Genomic DNA, 20,435 nt, shown 5'->3' with positions numbered 1-20,435 from the left:
ATAGTTATGTGTTATTGCTCGACTTGGTCTTAATGTGATTCCCTTCGACATTTGTAACAAAAAGGGGGAGAGAAAATGTATATACTGAGGGGGAGAAAATGGAAAATGAGAGCATGCACATAAGAGAACTATTGCATATGCATGCACATTTTGTTGATTGACATTACTTGCATTACATTGCTATGTCTAGGGGTCGTTGGAGAGAGACATAGATACATTTACCTACTGCATAAAAATATGAAAGTTTGCAGTAAGGGGGAGTGTTACATTACATTCCATATCACATTCATAGCTGTTTGAGTTTTGATGTTTAGTGATGTTAATGTTTCGGTTGGCGTTTTGATTGACATTTATGTTACGTCTTAAACTAGCATGTTAATTAGTGATTAAGTGCTTTAATTTCTATATTTCCTGTATCACATGCTTTTACACTGGGTATGTGAGTTTTTGGATTTCAGGAAACATGTACAACAAGAAATGCAAGACTCGGTGATTCGAATGCTGGGAAGTTTAGGTTGTTTTGATTGATTGTAATTCCTTGACTTGAATTTGTATAGTTTTGTCATAGAACACCAAAGGGGGAGATTGTTAGGTCTAAAATTGTAATTGGCATTCTATGAACAAAAAGGGACTTAATTGAACATGTTTAAAAGTTAAGGCTTGATGTGCAATATTGTATAGTTGTTAGGGTTTGTTTGTGTATGGAAAAGGAGTCAGCCAAAAATTATATATATACACAACAGAAAATGGCAAAAGGCGTGGCTGCTGGGGGAATTAAAAAAAAGGGGGCTGCTGCTTGAGGAATAAAATAATGGAGGCTGCTAATTAAATTATCTTTATCACATGCATGAGAGACAAAGCAGATTTGAAGAATTTGTAGCCACCGAATTGGGTATATTTATTCACGAAAAGCTGAAGCAAATTTGGGGTTGAATTGGACAAATACACGTGCTGTTGGGAGTCCAAAGTTGTGGCAGTTTGCTGGTAATATACTTAATCAATATACAACCACTTGGGGTTCATTTGAAAAGTCAACAATTGATGGCTATCTTTATTGTATATATTCACAACATTGTTGGCAGTAGTTTTTGAAGGATTTTGTGGACAAGAATTCTGGAATTAAGAAGTTACTAGCTGCTGAATTTTTATATATACACACAACATTATTTGCTGCAGTTTTTAAGAAAATTAGAGATTGCCATATTGCTCTTACATTGAGAAACATCCTCCCATATTCTTTCAAGAGATTCAAGGAGTGCTTCAAGAGATTAATTCATCTTCTTCGTTCTTGTAATCCGACAATCTGTTGTGTGGGGAAACCATCAAAGTTAGTGAAGACAAAACACCATGGTTCCTTAATCCTTTGAGGAACGGACTCTCTCATTGGAAGATTGAGAGAGGTGGACGACAAGCGTAGGAACTGGACAAGAACAGGAGGTTCTTGGAATTTCACTTGGTGATACAATCAGCTAGAGACCAGGAAGCTGTATTGGACAGCAGATTGAGCTGTAGGAGGTAGATCGGGAAGATAGCAGGAGACTAGCAGTATCTACGACAGTAGATCGTGGGACTGGAATAGCGGTTCTGACTTGGTACGGAGTTTGGCATAACTTGTATTGGCTGGATTGGTATAGTGGAAACTACTGGCTTGGTCTCGAAGTTTTACCCACGTTGGGGTTTCTCCATCATCATATTGTGAGTTGGTGTTGTTACTATTTTATTTAATTTACGCAAATCGACAATTCAACATAGGCTTAATTGGACGTGTATATTTAATCGCATCGACAACAATTAATTTGTGACTTGTTACAATTAATTGTATTAATTCCGTGCGTAAGGTCAAACGGTAAATTGGAATGTAAACTTGGTAATGCTAAAATTTGAATTTGACATAGTAAAGCATTCCCGTCAATTTTCAAGTGGTTGTAGAACGTTCCCTAAACTTTCAAGTGGTATCAGAGCCTAAGTGCGAATCCTGACCTTACATTAGCCTAGATGAGTATGTCGATGAATGTGTCACCCCACTTTGATGGGAACAATTATGCGTATTGGAAAGTGAGAATGAGGGCGTTTTTTAAATCCTTAGATGAGCGTGTTTGACAGATTGTGATAAATGGTTAGTTAGCCACTAGTATCACAATAGATGGTGTAGTCACTCCCACCCCTGTCGAGAGCTGGTCTAGAGCTCAATTGGATAGCTGTAATTTAAATAGCAAAGCCCTCCATGCCCTATTTATGGCAGTTTTCCTCAAGGAGTTTAAGAGAGTGTCCATGTGTGAGGTAGCAAAGGAAGTTTGAGGTATTTTAGAAACTACACATGAGGGAATTCAGGCAGTTAAAAGTTCTAAGCTGCAGATGTTGGCCACTAGGTTTGAAGAGATAAGAATAAGAGACGATGAGATGTTTGATGTCTTTTCTGCAAGCTTAAATGACATAGTAAATTCGTCCTTCAACCTAGGTGAGAAAATCCCTGAGCCTAAGATAATGAAAAAGATTCTTAGATCCTTACCTGAGCGTTTTAGGCCTAAAGTTACGGCAATTGAGGAGAATAAGGACATAGACACTATCAAGGTAGATGAGTTAGTTGGATCCCTCTAGACCTATGAATTGACCTTAGACAATCCAAATAAGGAAAAATCCATAGCCTTAAAAATCGCTAGGAATATTCGGATGGAATCTTCTGATTCTGATTCACCCAATGATAAGGAGATGGCCTACCTAACTAAAAAATTCCAAAAAATGTTTAGGAATAAGAAGAAGCCTTAAGAGAGACAAAGAGGTGGCCCGAGTGAATCTAGGACGAAATCTAAATCCGTGAGATCCCATAACTATCTCGATTTCGATCATTTGAGGAATGAGTGCCCTAGTGCTAAAAGATTTGAAGAGAAAGCTATGAATACTACTCTCACTGATGACGAGTCTAGCTCAGAAAATCAGAGTGAGAAATTTACCCGTGAGGAGAGTGGAAAATATGTGACCTTCGTTGCTAGGGGTAAAAGTGGATCCGATCAAGGGAGTGAAAGGACTGAGGACTTAGATAGTAGTGAAGATTCTGGTGATGAGAGTGGAAGTGTGGATGATCTAGAAACAGCCTATGATAGGATGTATGAGGAAAGCCTCAAGATCTTAGCCACTAACCAGGCAATGAGCAAGAAAGTGAAAGAGCTTAAGCTAGAGAAGGAACAGTTAGAGGCCCGTGTTAGTGATCTCACCAGTAAGAATGAGTTGTCCTCTTAAGAGTAAGTGAGCTAATCATTGTGAATGAGACCTTAGCTATTCAGGTTAAACACCTTGAGAGTGAGCAGGAGTTGTCTAGGTCTCAGTTACTTGCCTTTTCTAGCAATTTTGAAAGGCTAGATAATATTCTAGGAATAGGCAAGCCTACTGGTAATAAAGGAGGTCTAGGTTTTGATCTGAATGTTGCTAGTACATCACAGACCACCTTTGTTCATGTTACTGACCAGCCAAACATTGTGACTAATCCCATACCAAATGTTGTGGAAACTTCAGGACGTAGGTCTACCAAACGTCATAGGACCCGTCGGCCTAGGAATAGAAATCAGCGTAAGCATATCGCAGGTCCTAGGTTTATCCTACATGTTTTCACTGTAGAGAGTTAGGTCACATCCGCCCTAAATGTCATCACTACCTGAACAATAAGAAAGACTTGAGCTCAAAAAAGAACAAAAATTAGGTGTCTGTTGGTCAGATTGGATTCCTTACCGATCAAGTGAATCGTTTTACTCAATTGGTGACACATTTGTCTGGAAATAATCCTCGCTCTAGACAGGTTTGGGTAAAGAAAAACAATCTCCCAAATTTGGTTAGAGATCGTGGTGCTCTTAAAGGAAAGATAACTTATATACCTACTTGATTAGGTATTTTTTATGCGTGCTTGGTTCTTAATTGACATATAGTTGTTGCATGCATCATATGTATATTGTTTATTTTTGTTTTGTTGTTTTTCATGCATATGCATTTTCACCTACGAGTTTTGGCTCATGCATGTTTATTTTTATCTTTGTGTGCTTGACTTTATTTTATTTTGTGTGTGGAGCATTCATTTTAAGAAAAACAAAAAACACAAAAACATTGAAAAAGACAAAAATAGTTGGTTATGAAAATTTCTACAACATGACACATGACTTAGAGCTTGCACGTTGTATCATGTAGGAGCTAAAATTGATAAGTTGTAGAATAATTTTCATTACTTGGTTAGGTCTAGTTGGATTAATATGTATAAGTGTCTTCATGTACCATCTGCACTACACACACTATGAATTTGTTAGTGGGACGCTACCGCATGTGTGAGATTTGGGATGGCTGTCACATGTTGATGGGGTGACTTTGAACATGAATTGATCAATTTCTGTAGACCTTAACCCAAAAATTTCCTCCAATTTTAAATGCTCATATCTTAATGTTCTTCTTCGGAGTCTATTTGACTCGAGCAGTTAAGCTTGCGGAGTCTCTTAAAACCTGGTGCCTATGGTCAACTGACTTGGGTTAACCGACCTAAAACTCGCTACAGGGATCATCTTAGTCACCTAATGTAGAAGAACCTGCACTTAACAAGAAAAATTAATGAGCTGGAGAAATGAGAAAAATATGAAGAGTTGAAATACTTTGAAAAATTGAAAAATAAATAAGCTCATAGTAAGGGGGAGATAAGTAAAAATAACAAGTATAGGTCCTACTACGCGTTACATGGTTTGACTCTCATTAGTAGGAGAACATACTTATTAGCAGTGATTGACATATCCATTCTCACAAAATTAAGGTTTGGAATCCTGCTTTCATTGGATGAGTGACACTTTACACACATGAGTCACTTATATTATTACTTCATTCTGGACTGAACTAAGTATGTGGGGAGTTATACTACTTGTTGATTTTGCTTTTGCATGCTATCAATTTCATTTTTTATTATTATGTGTTATTGCTTGACTTGGCCTTAATGTATGTCCCTTCAGCATTTGTGACAAAAAGGGGGAGAGAAATGTGTAACTGAGGGGGAGAAAAAAATAATTGAGCATACACAGGAGAGCGACTGCATATGCATGCACATGACGTCATTGATTGTTATCACTTGCATTGCACTGCTATGTCTAGGGGTCGTTGGGGAGAGACATAGATACATTTACCTACTGCATAAAAATATGAAAGCTTACAGTAAGAGGGAGCGTTGCATTGCATTCCATATCACATCCATTTGTTTGAGTTTTGATATTTAGTGGTGTTAATGTCTTGGTTGGTGTTTTGATTGGTATCAATATCACATCTCAAACTGTTATGTTGACTTGTGATTAAGAGTTTTAACTAATTTTTATATTTCTTGTATCACGTACTTTTACATTGGGTATATGAGTTTGTGGATTTCAGGAAACAGGTACACGAAGGAATGCAAGACTCAGTGATTAGGTTTACTGGGTAATTTAATTTTTGGTTGTCAAGTCCTAACTTATTTTTTATTGTCCTGACTTCATTTGTAGAGTTTTGTCACAGAATGTCAAAGGGAGAGTTTGTTAGGTCTAAAGGTGTAATTGGCAATTTTGTGGACAAAAGGACTAAATTGTAAATTTGTAAAAGTCAGGGACTCAATTGTACAATGTTATAAAAGTCAGAGACTTAGGGTGCAATTTAACAAAGCTAGATGGTAGGGACTAGGGTTTGAGTGTTTGGTTCAAATCAAGGTCGCGACGCCTAAAGTTCACTAGCTGTTCGCCCTGCCACCGTTCGAGCGAGAGGAAGCATAATGGTCGTCGCTCGCTCGTCGCTCGATGTTCTCTCGAGCGAAGTGGCGTCGCTCGCTGTTCGCTCTAGCGACTGTGTTATATGAAAAATTGTATTTTCGATTTCTGAAAAGTTTGACATGGTCTAGGACTCCTAATTGCCCTCAACTATAAATACAAAGTCCGTGAACGTGAAAGAGAGATTGTCATATTGTACTTTATATAGCTATCATCTTCAATATTCTCTCAAGTGATCCAAGGCAGAATTGAACAAGGAATTCATCCTTAAACACCTTGTGATTCGGGCAATCCATTGTTGGGGAAAACATCACTATTGGTGAAGATAAAACACCTGGACTTCTTTATCTGTTGAGGAAGGGACTCTCTTATTGGGAGATTGAGAGAGGTGGACGACAAGCACAGGAACTGGAAAAGAACAGGGGGTTCTTGGAATTCCACTTGGTAATACATAGGGATGACAATTTGAACCGTCAAAATCGAAAACAGCGATTAACCGAACCGAATGGGGCAAAAAAACCGAACCGAGAGCTCGTGCTACAAAAGAGCAAATAATTAAAAAGAAGATATTGATGAATTTTGATCAAAATTTCTCTTAAAGCATTAACGATAACATGTTAATTTGTCAATAATGAATAGTGTTAAAAGAAAATGAGATTAAGCCCCTGTTTGGCCCCCATTACGGGGAAAATTTAATGTATAGAATAGTGTTTTTTGAAAAATGAGTGGTTGAAAAAGAAAGAAAAATTTTCGATTTACGTGTAATATTATTTTATGGAAGATTGTGTGGTTGAAAATAGGAGAGAGAAAAATAGAATGTAATGTAATGTAATGAAAATCAAACAAGGGCTAAATTATTGCTTTGAACCTTCGTTTGCACCGGCTTAAAGGCTTAAGAACTCGCCCATTTTCTTTAATATTACTTTTTATAAGTGTTCTAAAAGCGACACCTAGGCACGAAACGAGTGCAAAATGCCTCAACTCGCACTTTTTATTTATTTTTATTCTTTTCGCTCCTAGTCGTGCTTTTCTTACGCATTTAATGCATTTTTATGTTTTTTCTTTAATTATTAAATAATTTTTTGATTGATTTAAAATAATATTAAAATAAAAATATATTTTTAGGTTTTTTAATATCTAGGGCTCCGTTTGGGAGCAATTTTGAGAATTAATTTTTTGACTGTTAGAAGATAAGCGGGGGCCACTTGTTAGAGAAGAAGTCAAACTTTACGACTGAAATAGTGAAATGATGGTCAAAAAATCAATTTTTTAGAATGAAAAATAACTTCCAGATACCCCCCTAGACTTTGCTTAGGCTGCCAAAGCTTGGCCTCTACGTTTCGAAACACTTTAATATTTTTTAGACTACTTTTTACTATTCATTCTCTCCTATCATAGTTTACGCGCCGATTATTTATTAAATTCATAATTTAGCTCCTGTTTGTTTTTTATTATTTGTTTATTAAAATAAAAAATATAATTATTATTCATCACATCAAGTCATCGTATTTGACTTTCTATCTTTTGTGTGGAACCGTAACGATCATTTTTTTATTTTTATTTTTACATTAATATGTACCAAACGGAGCCTTAATTTATCCTCTTGACATAAATTAATTCCCAAGTAAGTCAAAAAGTGAGCCCAATAAAAAAGGAAGGGCTCTACTTTTCAAGGAAAAAGCCGAAGACTAAGTCGACGAATCAATGCTTAAACCCATCGCACAGGTTGTCCAGGTTTTCCGGTCCGTACAATGCCTTTTGTTATCTGCCCAATATCACCACAAATTCCTGTCCTCACCTTTATTCTTATTATTTTTTCCAACACCCACTCTCCCGCACTTCCTTAACCCTTAAGTTCTTTACCGGTACGACCCCACCAGTCACGGTCATGGGCCCGGCTTGGTCCCCACTTTGTACGAGGCTCGACTGGAAAGGAATACCTAGAGTCTACGCCCTCGTTTGGCTCCCATTTTTTTAAATTAAAATGGAAGGAATAATATTGTTTTGGAGAACGAGTAGTTGAAAAGGATGGAAAAAATTTCGATTTACGTGTAATATTATTTTATAAAAATTGTGTAATTGAAAATATGAGAGAGAAAAATAAATTTTAATTTAATATGGACTAAACAAGGGACTAATTTGGCACTATGGTTCCAAGCTGTCAACAACTTGAAGGTGAAAGAAATATACAGGGTGTATTGTCCCTCATGGGGTGGTCGAGTTGATGAATTTTGTGAACGCGGAAGTCTTTGGTCACGAGTTCGATTCCCTCTACTAACACTTTCTCGACCGAGCCTATCGCACAGAGCTTGCCTAGTGCGATTTACTTGACGAGCGTAGTTTGCAGACTATTGCGTCAACCCGAGAGTTTACTTCGTATGGACTTGAAGGATAGCGGTTGCGGGTTCCCACGTCATAAAAGAAAAAAGTATATATATATATATGCGAGAGGAAGCATAATGGTCGTCGCTCGCTCGTCGCTCGATGTTCTCTCGAGCGAAGTGGCGTCGCTCGCTGTTCGCTCTAGCGACTGTGTTATATGAAAAATTGTATTTTCGATTTCTGAAAAGTTTGACATGGTCTAGGACTCCTAATTGCCCTCAACTATAAATACAAAGTCCGTGAACGTGAAAGAGAGATTGTCATATTGTACTTTATATAGCTATCATCTTCAATATTCTCTCAAGTGATCCAAGGCAGAATTGAACAAGGAATTCATCCTTAAACACCTTGTGATTCGGGCAATCCATTGTTGGGGAAAACATCACTATTGGTGAAGATAAAACACCTGGACTTCTTTATCTGTTGAGGAAGGGACTCTCTTATTGGGAGATTGAGAGAGGTGGACGACAAGCACAGGAACTGGAAAAGAACAGGGGGTTCTTGGAATTCCACTTGGTAATACATAGGGATGACAATTTGAACCGTCAAAATCGAAAACAGCGATTAACCGAACCGAATGGGGCAAAAAAACCGAACCGATGGTGCAATAGGGTGGATATGGTTTTTACTTTAATGAACCAGTTCGTGGCGGTGCGGGTATGGCATTTACGCCATCGAACCGAAACCGAACCGATTACCCGTTAAAAAAAAATAAAAATTGAATTGATTATTGGGCTTTACACTACTTTTCTATCTAGCCCAAAACAAAATCCCCCCATTACATCTACCTAACTCAACCGGCCAACCCACTTACCATTAGCCCATAATAATAATATTAGTATGACAGTATATAAATGCAAACTCTACTCTCCACAAATCACAAACTCATGCACAACTCCTTTTATTGTTAATTTTTTTCTATTGTGTGTAGAAAATTCTACTTCTTCATCATACTCTATAACTTGTGCAACGTTTAACGAGAAGAAAGCTGACGAAGAGGTACATTTTTTTATTTAAATCTTAGTTAAAACCATTCTGGAATAAGTAGTATCGTTGTATTCTCTACTTACATTTCTTATTTACTATATAGGAATCAACTTTGAGTGTTGATCTATGCTAGTAAGACTTGTGGGGGAGAATTAATCAAGTAACTTCGATGCACAACAATTAAGAATGAAGGAAAAGTTTAGTATTGTTATATTTATATTATTGTTTGTTAAATTTGTATTTTACAATTGAAAATTGGGATAATGTTTGCATTTTCATTTGGAATATTGTATTTTTGTTTTCATTGATTTTTTTCATAAATTGTTTTATATCAATTTGACGGATGAACTTACAAAAAATAATTTATTTTCGTGGTTATTAACCGAACCGAACCGATTTACGTGGTTATGGTATTGTCAAAAAATTGGTGGTGCGGTTATGATTTTGGTCGAACCAACCCATAATCGAACTGTTGCCAACCCTAGTGATACAATCAGCTAGAGACCAGGAGGCTGTATTGGACAGCAGATTGGACTGTAGGAGGTAGATCAGGAAGCTAGCAAGAGACTAGCAATAGCTACGGCAGTAGATCGTGAGACTGGAACAGAGGGTCTGACTTGGTACAGAGTTTGGCATAACTTGTACTGGCTGGATTGGTATAGTGGAAACAACTAGCTTGGTCCCAGAGTTTTACCCATGTTGGGGTTTTTCCGTCATCATATTGTGAGTTGGTGTTGTTATTGTTTTATTTACTTTACGCAAACTGACAATTCAACATAGGCTTTATTGGACGTGTACGTTTAATCACCTAGACAAAAATTAATTTGTGACTTGTTACAATTAATTGTATTAATTCCGCACGTAAGGTCAAACGGTAAATTGGAACGTAAACTTGGTAATGCTAAAATTTGAATTTGACATAGTAAAGTATTCCTGTGAATTTTCAAGTGGTTGTAGAACGTTCCCTGAATTTTCAACTTTGATAACATACCACCAAATAATCATACTTTAACACCAAACATTGATGTACCATCACCAGCTGACTCAAGCCCTATGAGCTCCATAAATGAATCTGAACCAAGACCACAAAGTCCTTTAAGCCTATCAAAAACATAACACCTAATACTAGCCCTCATTTGCCAAGATGATCCAGTAGAATCAGAAAAACACCTTCATATTTGCAGAATTTCATATGCCGCAAGCCAGTCCATCCACCCAAGTTCAAGAGTTTAAAAGGGCAAAGGGTTCATCCAACCTCAGGTAATCCTTTTACACTTGAAGTAACTATTAGTTACCGTAGATTGTCAAAGCATACAAAGCTTTTGTTACATCTATCACATCACATATAGAACCACAGAACTATAGTGAAGCACTAGAATCCCCAGATTGGTGCAAGGCTATGCGAAATGAAATCGATGCTCTTGAGCAAAATCACACATGGGTTGTCACAGATTTGCTGGTTGGAAAATCAACCATTGGATGGAAATGGGTTTTCAAAACCAAATACAATTCGGATGGATCAGTAGAGAGGTATAAGGCTTGATTAGTTGCCAAAGGATATACCCAGTAAGAAAGACTAGATTACCACGAAACTTTTTCATCGGTTGCGAAGATGGTTACTGTCAGAACTTTGTTAGCGGTGGCAGCCATGAAAGAATGGATCCTACACCAATTTGATGCAAATAATGCATTTTTACATGGGGATTCAGATGAAGAAGTATATATGGAACTACCACCAGGTTACTCAAAGGCATCTCGACCAAAAGTGTGCAAATTGCTCAAAGTTTATATGGCTTGAAGCAAGTTTCACGCCAATGGTATTCAAAGCTGTCAACCTTCATTACAAACCTGGGATTTGTTCAGTCAAAGGCTGATTACAGCTTATTCACTAAGTTTCAAGGAAAGTCATTTACTGCCATCTTGGTGTATATGGATGATATCATTGTGGCTAGCAATGACGTGAAATCTGTCAATATTCTAAGATAACTATTGAATGAAGAATCAAAGATTAAGGACTTGGGAGTATTGAAATACTTTCTTGGGATTGAGATAGCAAAGTCAAAAGAAGGAATCATGGTTTGCCAAAGAAAATACGCTTTAAACATATTGGGAGATTCAGGCACAATTGGGGCTACACTAGCAAGAGTTCCCTTAGACCAGACATCAAGTTGTCCAAAGACCAAGGGGAATTACTTGAAGTTCTATCCATGTAAAGGAGGCTTATTGGAAGACTACTCTACCTAACCGTGACTAGACCTGATATATCTTATGCCGTCCAGGTCCTAAGTCAGTACATGGATAAGCCCAGAATTCCACATCTTAATGCGGCACATAAAGTACTTCGTTATTTCAAAAGAAGCCCAGGACAAGGACTAATGTATTCATCTTCATCAGTACTGCAACTCCAAGCCTACAGCGACTCTGATTGGGGCTCATGTCCAGACACTCGAAGGTCCATCATATGATACTGTATTTTTCTAGGATCCTCTTTAATTTCATGGAAGTCAAAGAAGTAAGGCACGGATTCCAGATTCTCTGCAGACGCAGAATATAGAGCCATGGAAATTACATGATGTGAACTAACATGGCTACGATTTTTGCTTAAAGACCTAACGGTTTGTCACCCACAAGCGACACTGGTATATTTTGATAATAAATCGGCGCTTCATATTGCTACAAATCCAGTATTTCATGAGCGAACGAAACACATCGAACTTGACTATCATCTAATTCGAGATAAAGTGCAAGAAGGAAGCGTGGTAACAGAACATCTGAGGACTAATGATCAAGTTGCTGACATTATGACAAAGGCATTGAGCTCAAACATTTTTTACTCCCATTTGTCCAAGATGGGAGTTGAAGACATCCACGCTCCTTCTTGCGGGGGGGTGTTGAAGAGTGAAACGAACGTGGATTGCCAGATGGAAAAACCATATCAGCAGGATTGTAACGTGGACAAACCAAATCAGCATGTCCAGCAAGGCATTCTAGAAGGTGAAATGAACAGAAAATTGCACAGAGAATATACCATAGATGCCGGTTGAGAAAGTATGTAGAATATGTAAATTCTTTCTCTTTCCAATTCTGTTAGGGAGCTTGTTGAGCACGTATTGTGTTGTATCTATATATACTATGATTGTAAACATTTTTCTCTCAAGAAGAACATAAAAACTTCTTCCACATTTTCCTTCAATCATCTTCTTCCTTAAGTACCATTTAGTGATAATATATATGTTCCTCAGCTATAAAATCAATCGACTTTGCTATTTCTGGCGAAGTCAATACACTACTATCAGCTGTAGCAACTGAAATTACAATAATATTCAAAATATTCAGTAATAAAAGATAACCTTTTGAATTGTCCTTTTTGGGGTGTTATGTAAGGTTGCTTGCTTGCCAGTAGTAGAGAAGAACCTGCGCGTGAGATAGACGAAATTTGAGTGGGAGAGAGCAATGCACCGACATCGTTTGGATGAAAAGAAAAGTGGATTGAGTCTGTAAACAGAGCAGGAAGAAGATAAGAGAGAGGGGTTGGAGAGTGCCATTCTTTGATTGGAGTTTGGACCAATTTCAAAATTGATATTTACAAAAGCGAGATATAACCCCCAAGGCTTCATTTTGAGTGATGAAATTGCTGTGTAACTGATTGTTTAGCCAAATTAGATTTTTAGTAGATTTTGATAGAAGTTTTTGAAATGTGTGATTGAAAAATTGTGGAATACATGGAAAACGTGGTTAACAATAATTGTTTGATTTTGACGTAGATTAAAATTCAATTTAAATCAATACCAAGCATGGACTTTGTGCGTAAAGAGCTATTTTTGTAAAGTCGAGCATTTCCCTATTGTAAGTGCGTTTCATTACACTTGTACACACTCCTTTCAAGTGATGAATTTTTGTGAAATTAGAGAATTTCTATCGACTTTATAAAATTTATACATAATTTATGGAAGTCTTTCACACATTTTTATAGACTTTCATTAAAGATTTTTAGAGCCTTGTTGAGCCTCATTTTATTGTAAGAATGTATTTTGAAGGGATAGATTGATGAATAATGTGTGTTTAAAAAATATGAAGAAATTTTGGGTTTGCGTGTAATATTATTTTATTGAAGAATGTGTTATTAAAAAAAAGAGAAAAATATATTTTGAAAATAATGAATATTAAATGAGGGCTTTATAAATTATTTGATTTTTAAAGACTTTCATTCTAAGAAAAGTAAGTCATATAAAGTCATAATTTAAATATTTCTCATGTCAATAAAAGTATTATTAAATGAATATAAAAAATTTAAGTCATCTTAGTTAAACAAATAAATAATTAAAGTACATAGGAAAATTGTAACATACTTAACGAGCAATCTGTTAACAGTCGACCGTTCTACCACGAGCTATTAAGGATCTTTGAAAAAATAAAAAAATCTTTAATGTTCAATATTGTTAGTATGTCCAACACGTTTAATTAAAAAATCAATTAATATAAAAGTTTAATTACAAATTAATCTCTATTTCTATTAAATCTTTTAAGTTTCTAATTACAGTTATATATATATATTTGGAAAAATATACATGAAAAAGAGAAGAAAGAATATTAATATGAGAACTTTTTAATTACAACTTTTTTTTAAAATAGAAAATATGGAAAAACGAATAAAGATGAGGGAGAGAGAGTGAAAGTGGGTAATATTAATAAGCGAATAAAAGTAACATGAAAAGGATAGAAAAATATATTGATTTTTTTTCTTTATCGTGGCTCAAAGGTCCGGAGAGGGAAGAGTAAAAATTTAGCTTCCGTTTGGCCCTCATTCTTTCCAAATTTTAATGGTTGGAATAGTGATTTTTGAAAAATGTATGGTTTAAAAAGAATGAAAAGTTTTTTATTTTTATGTAATATTATTTTATGGAAAATTGTGCTGTTGAAAGAGGGAGAAAAAGAATAAGAAGGAGAATGGGGGCCAAACGGGGTCTAAATATTCAAATGACAAAAAATCACAGATTGAAAGATTTTTTATTTTTTATTTTATTATTATTATTATTTTTTTGGGAAGACTCCTTTAACTCTAAGGGTGAATTGAGAAATAAATGATCACATAATGTATTTGTATTTCCTGTTTAAAATTAGTACCGTATAGAATGTTATAAAAGTCATTGACATTTTGAATATCACTTCGGTACTTATAAAAAAGTATAGAATACGTCGATACTTTTTAAGGACTTGAATGTTTGTAGCCTTTTATGAAATCTTAAAAGTCTAGATTGAATATGCATAGACATTCTAAATTTGTACAAGTTTTTAAAAGTCTGCATTTACTACATCATCTTAAAATCAAGGTCAAATTTGATTTTAAGAACACATTTATTAGGATTTACAACTACAACTCACCGACAAATGACATTCTATTGCTCGAAATTGTTGCCGCCTCACCGAAACTTCCCACTAGTTGTTGCCGCTAGCAACCATACCAAACCCAAAATGCAATCCCCACCAATCCGTCACCTGATTCAGATTATATACAACCACCATATCTCTTAAATCAAAATCCATTTATGAAATTTTCACCGGCTACAAGCAAAAAATGGGGACATCTTATGTAAATGCATTTGTGGTAAAATCTCCAATTGATGTGTTCTTCGCTTACATTGTATACGTCGATGGTAATATAAATAAGAAATTAGGAATTGTAAATGAATATCGGAAAATTACCGTCCACATCACAAATTGGATGTTTAGTAACGGTAAAAATGATTAATGCATAGTGTATATATAACATGTCGAATTCAATTATTGAAGTACACTCTCGTTGTTTATAATTGAAACAGAGGAATAATAATAATACAACGATCGGAATCTAACTGAATGGAGTTATATGGTTGATGAGCAAACGATTGATTTGCAGAATTACAATAATATGAAATTAATCAACGATCGGAATCTAATTGAATGGAGTTCTATGTTCATTGAAGTTTATCTTAGGTTACTTGCTCACTTAAATTTAAAAAAAGTTACTTACTGTTTATCTATATTTAAAAAAACTTATTCATTCATTACTCGTACAAATTCTACCGTCCACATGTACTATATCAACACCACGTAGGATTTTCCATCCGTCCACATGATTTTTTTTTTTTTGGGTCTATGTAGATGGATGGTATTATTATGGGTGATGAATTCGTAATCTTCTTTAAATATGAGTGAGCAGTGACTAATTTTAAATTTGAGCGAACAAGTAGTAACTTAAAGCGAAGTTCAGAAAACATTGATTTAGTCAACTGTGCAACAAAGAGATCATGCTAAATATCAAGTTTATTGGCTACAGCCTACAAATGCTTAGAATTATAAAAGTGAGCATTTTTTGTTTTTGTATCATTCTTCTCAGTTATTCTTTGCCTTACTACGTTTGTGGGTGCTTACTCTTTTTGCAAATCAAGCAGCTGTACGAACGACAACAATTCACTGGAACTAAGGTTATAACATTTCCTTTTCTTTCACCTCGAAAAATGATGATAGAAATTGAAATGAAGAAGTAAAGGGCTTATTGTTTTGGCTACATGTTATGTCTTGTAGGGATGAATCCATATGTTGTGATAGCATTTTTGAAGGCATTACGAGTCTACAAAATCCATGTTGATACAAAATCGGCATGGATATTGATTAGAAAAATGTAAAGGGTCAAATTTTATTAAATACGAAATTGAATTTAAAAAAGATAAGACGTATAAACAAAATTCCATTTTGGTTGCATCTTCTGGTCATGTGGAAATTTGGTAGTACCTTCCAATTTTTCATAACAAAATCTAACTGAAACCCGATAAAGCTATTTCATGCTCACTAGTATTGATCCCATGTTCATGACAATGTGTCAAGATGCCAACAATGTCAAAAGCATGGTTGAGGCGTGGCTCTTGCTCCGATGAACCATGCAGTGGGCCGACTCAGTTTTACAAATGAATGAGTTGTGTTTTGTGAAGATTTGCAGTTCGTGTAGATGGGTTTACGTTAGCCATTGTTTGTTGCATGGGCTACCTCAAAATTGGACTCATTGGTTATGAACGACTTGATTTACACCGTTAGTTGCACTCAGGAATAAGGAGAAATCATGAACGGTTGAATGTTGCGGTACGATAATTTAAGTTTTTTTATTTTTTATGACTAAAAGAATTATTTGAAAAGTGTTTATAAATAGTTTTGTTTATAAATATACAAACATGATTATGAATTTATGATTAATTAATTGAACAAATCAAGTGTAACGTATGTACCTAATAAAGATAGGGTATATTTTTAAGGAGTAAGCAGGCAACGAGACGATGACTTAAAATTCAAAAGTGATTTATTAATTTAGACCCCGTTTGAGAATAAATTTTGTGAGAATGTGGTTAAAAAGTAGGATTTTTTTCTTTTACGTGCAAAATTGTTTTATTGAAAGGTTGTGAGGTTGAAAATCAGTTTTTAAAAAAAAAAAATTTTAAAAAATGGGACTCAAAACATGGACCTAACTTCCTTTTGAGAAGAATTCATAAACGGTTTAATTTTTAAGTAGTTAGAATGAGTTGTGGACAATATTTATGAGTCCATCGAAATGTATTATTTAAAATGAAATTTTATTACTTATAAATTTCGTCAAACAAAGTTTCATTAATTAATTGAACTCGATATCCATGTCAATAAAAATTTTATTGTGAGCTCGTGCTACAAAAGAGCAAATAATTAAAAAGAAGATATTGATGAATTTTGATCAAAATTTCTCTTAAAGCATTAACGATAACATGTTAATTTGTCAATAATGAATAGTGTTAAAAGAAAATGAGATTAAGCCCCTGTTTGGCCCCCATTACGGGGAAAATTTAATGTATAGAATAGTGTTTTTTGAAAAATGAGTGGTTGAAAAAGAAAGAAAAATTTTCGATTTACGTGTAATATTATTTTATGGAAGATTGTGTGGTTGAAAATAGGAGAGAGAAAAATAGAATGTAATGTAATGTAATGAAAATCAAACAAGGGCTAAATTATTGCTTTGAACCTTCGTTTGCACCGGCTTAAAGGCTTAAGAACTCGCCCATTTTCTTTAATATTACTTTTTATAAGTGTTCTAAAAGCGACACCTAGGCACGAAACGAGTGCAAAATGCCTCAACTCGCACTTTTTATTTATTTTTATTCTTTTCGCTCCTAGTCGTGCTTTTCTTACGCATTTAAGGCATTTTTATGTTTTTTCTTTAATTATTAAATAATTTTTTGATTGATTTAAAATAATATTAAAATAAAAATATATTTTTAGGTTTTTTAATATCTAGGGCTCCGTTTGGGAGCAATTTTGAGAATTAATTTTTTGACTGTTAGAAGATAAGCGGGGGCCACCTGTTAGAGAAGAAGTCAAACTTTACGACTGAAATAGTGAAATGATGATCAAAAAATCAATTTTTTAGAATGAAAAATAACTTCCAGATACCCCCTAGACTTTGCTTAGGTTGCCAAAGCTTGGCCTCTACGTTTCGAAACACTTTAATATTTTTTAGACTACTTTTTACTATTCATTCTCCCTATCATAGTTTACGCGCCGATTATTTATTAAATTCATAATTTAGCTCCTGTTTGTTTTTTATTATTTGTTTATTAAAATAAAAAATATAACTATTATTCATCACATCAAGTCATCATATTTGACTTTCTATCTTTTGTGTAGAATCGTAACGATCATTTTTTTTATTTTTATTTTTACATTAATATGTACCAAACGGAGCCTTAATTTATCCTCTTGACATAAATTAATTCCCAAGTAAGTCAAAAAGTGAGCCCAATAAAAAAGGAAGGGCTCTACTTTTCAAGGAAAAAGCAGGGCAATGACTTGCCGAAGACTAAGTCGACGAATCAATGCTTAAACCCATCGCACAGGTTTTCCAGGTTTTCCGGTCCGTACAATGCCTTTTGTTATCTGCCCAATATCACCACAAATTCCTGTCCTCACCTTTATTCTTATTATTTTTTCCAACACCCACTCTCCCGCACTTCCTTAACCCTTAAGTTCTTTACCGGTACGACCCCACCAGTCACGGTCATGGGCCCGGCTTGGTCCCCACTTTGTACGAGGCTCGACTGGAAAGGAATACCTAGAGTCTACGCCCTCGTTTGGCTCCCATTTTTTTAAATTAAAATGGAAGGAATAATATTGTTTTGGAGAACGAGTAGTTGAAAAGGATGGAAAAAATTTCGATTTACGTGTAATATTATTTTATAAAAATTGTGTAATTGAAAATATGAGAGAGAAAAATAAATTTTAATTTAATATGGGCTAAACAAGGGACTAATTTGGCACTATGGTTCCAAGCTGTCAACAACTTGAAGGTGAAAGAAATATACAGGGTGCCCCCCAGGGCACATCCGAGTTGGTTGAACAATCACTTCGCTGGGACGCTGGAAGCAAGGGTGGAGAGTTCGATTCTTGGAGTTAACACTGGGAGCCATATGGAGAGGAAGTCATTGGTGTGAACAAACGCCTAGTGAGGAGAGCTCTCTTTGCGGAAGGAGTCCAAATGAGTTGTGGGAACCTGGGAACCAACAAGGGCACATCCTGCGATTTACCTCCCTGAGCAGCTGAGGGGCCGGAGGTTCAGGGACAAGGATCTAGTCGGACGCAAGCCCGGACACCTTGTAAAAAAAAAAAATATATATATATATACAGGGTGTATTGTCCCTCATGGGGTGGTCGAGTTGATGGATTTTGTGAGCGCGGAAGTCTTTGGTCACGAGTTCGATTCCCTCTACTAACACTTTCTCGACCGAGCCTATCGCACAGGGCTTGCCTAGTGCGATTTACTTGACGAGCGTAGTTTGCAGACTATTGCGTCAACCCGAGAGTTTACTTCGTATGGACTTGAAGGGTAGCGATTGCGGGTTCCCACGTCATAAAAGAAAAAAGTATATATATATATAGACACACACACACACACACATATATATATACACACACACACACACACATACCTTTTTAGAATTTGAGTTCGATTTAAATTTTGGACAATCAATTTTATTCCCTTGATACCTTTTTATATCATATTGAACTTGATTTAGAATTATTGTCGAGATGGTCGAGTATGTCTTTTTTGCTGCCATAAGTCATATTATACTTGTGATTTATGAAATTAAAATCTTTAGTCTCCAATGAGGAAATGTTGTGAAATTGCAAGTACTCGGTGAATGAATTCTTAAACTTCAAGAAAATTCAGATTACAAGACATCCTTTCTTTAGTAAAGTTTTCATAAACTTACACGTGTGTGTATATATATTTCAAACACGTATTCTCAAAAAAATTTATTTTGACAAAATCTATATGAAACAAGCTCCATGTCGATAAATATTTTTCTCCAACGCAAACGTGCTATGACTTTGTCTAGCTAAGGTGATAAGATCAAAAGCTACCTCTAGATAGAGGGCTATTTTAGAATGTATGAGTCACCATAATTTAATTTCTCTCTCTCTCTCTATATATATATATATATATTTTTTTTTTTTTTTTTTGGTTCTCTCCTTACAAATATTTATTTTTATTTCTTCTATCAGATATACATTAGAGATAATATTGGAAAAATAAATAGAAATCATAGAAAAATGAAATTAGAACTAGACAATATATTCTCGATACCAATGTCAAAAATAAATTCTTTCTAATTACCTACCAACTAGATGACAATCAACAAAGACAATTTTGCTCCCGTTTGAAATTTGATGCATAAATTCACTAACTTAATTGATATGATTTATTTCTTTAGCCCCTGTTTAATAATCATTATTTTCAAAAAAATAAAATAAAATTCAAATACTTATTTTCAACCACACTTCACACAATAAAATATTTTGCAAGTAAATCCAAAAATTTTCCTTATTTTTTAACCACACATCCTTCTAAAAATCACTATTCAAAACTCCATTTTTCCCAAATAACGATTGTCAAACAGTGGCTTAGTGACAATAGTATTATGGTCCTCAGCCAAACTAAGAGGGTACATTTTGTATTTTCTGAAAAAAATTTATATGTAATTATATTCACACTACAATTTTTATTTTTTGTACACTTTTTAATTGCACCTAAGATTCTTAATCTATGCTCGCTAACAACTTTTTATGTCATTTTTTCTTAAATTTTTCATTAGTTAACACATTTTTATTTGATTATAATTTTATGACAAAAAGTAATTTGAAATGACATAAAATAACTTATTTTTTCATCATATTTATAAAAAATAAATAAATAAAAAGCGAAAGAAATATTTTTTGCTCATTTTAAAGTTTGAAAACAAAATATTTTGATATAAATCACCA

The sequence above is a fragment of the Olea europaea genome, chromosome 1 (genome assembly GCF_002742605.1).
Source record: "Olea europaea var. sylvestris chromosome 1, O_europaea_v1, whole genome shotgun sequence".
Classification (NCBI taxonomy): Eukaryota; Viridiplantae; Streptophyta; class Magnoliopsida; order Lamiales; family Oleaceae; genus Olea; species Olea europaea.
The sequence above is the reverse complement of the archived record's forward strand: the minus strand, read 5'-3'. Positions refer to the sequence as shown.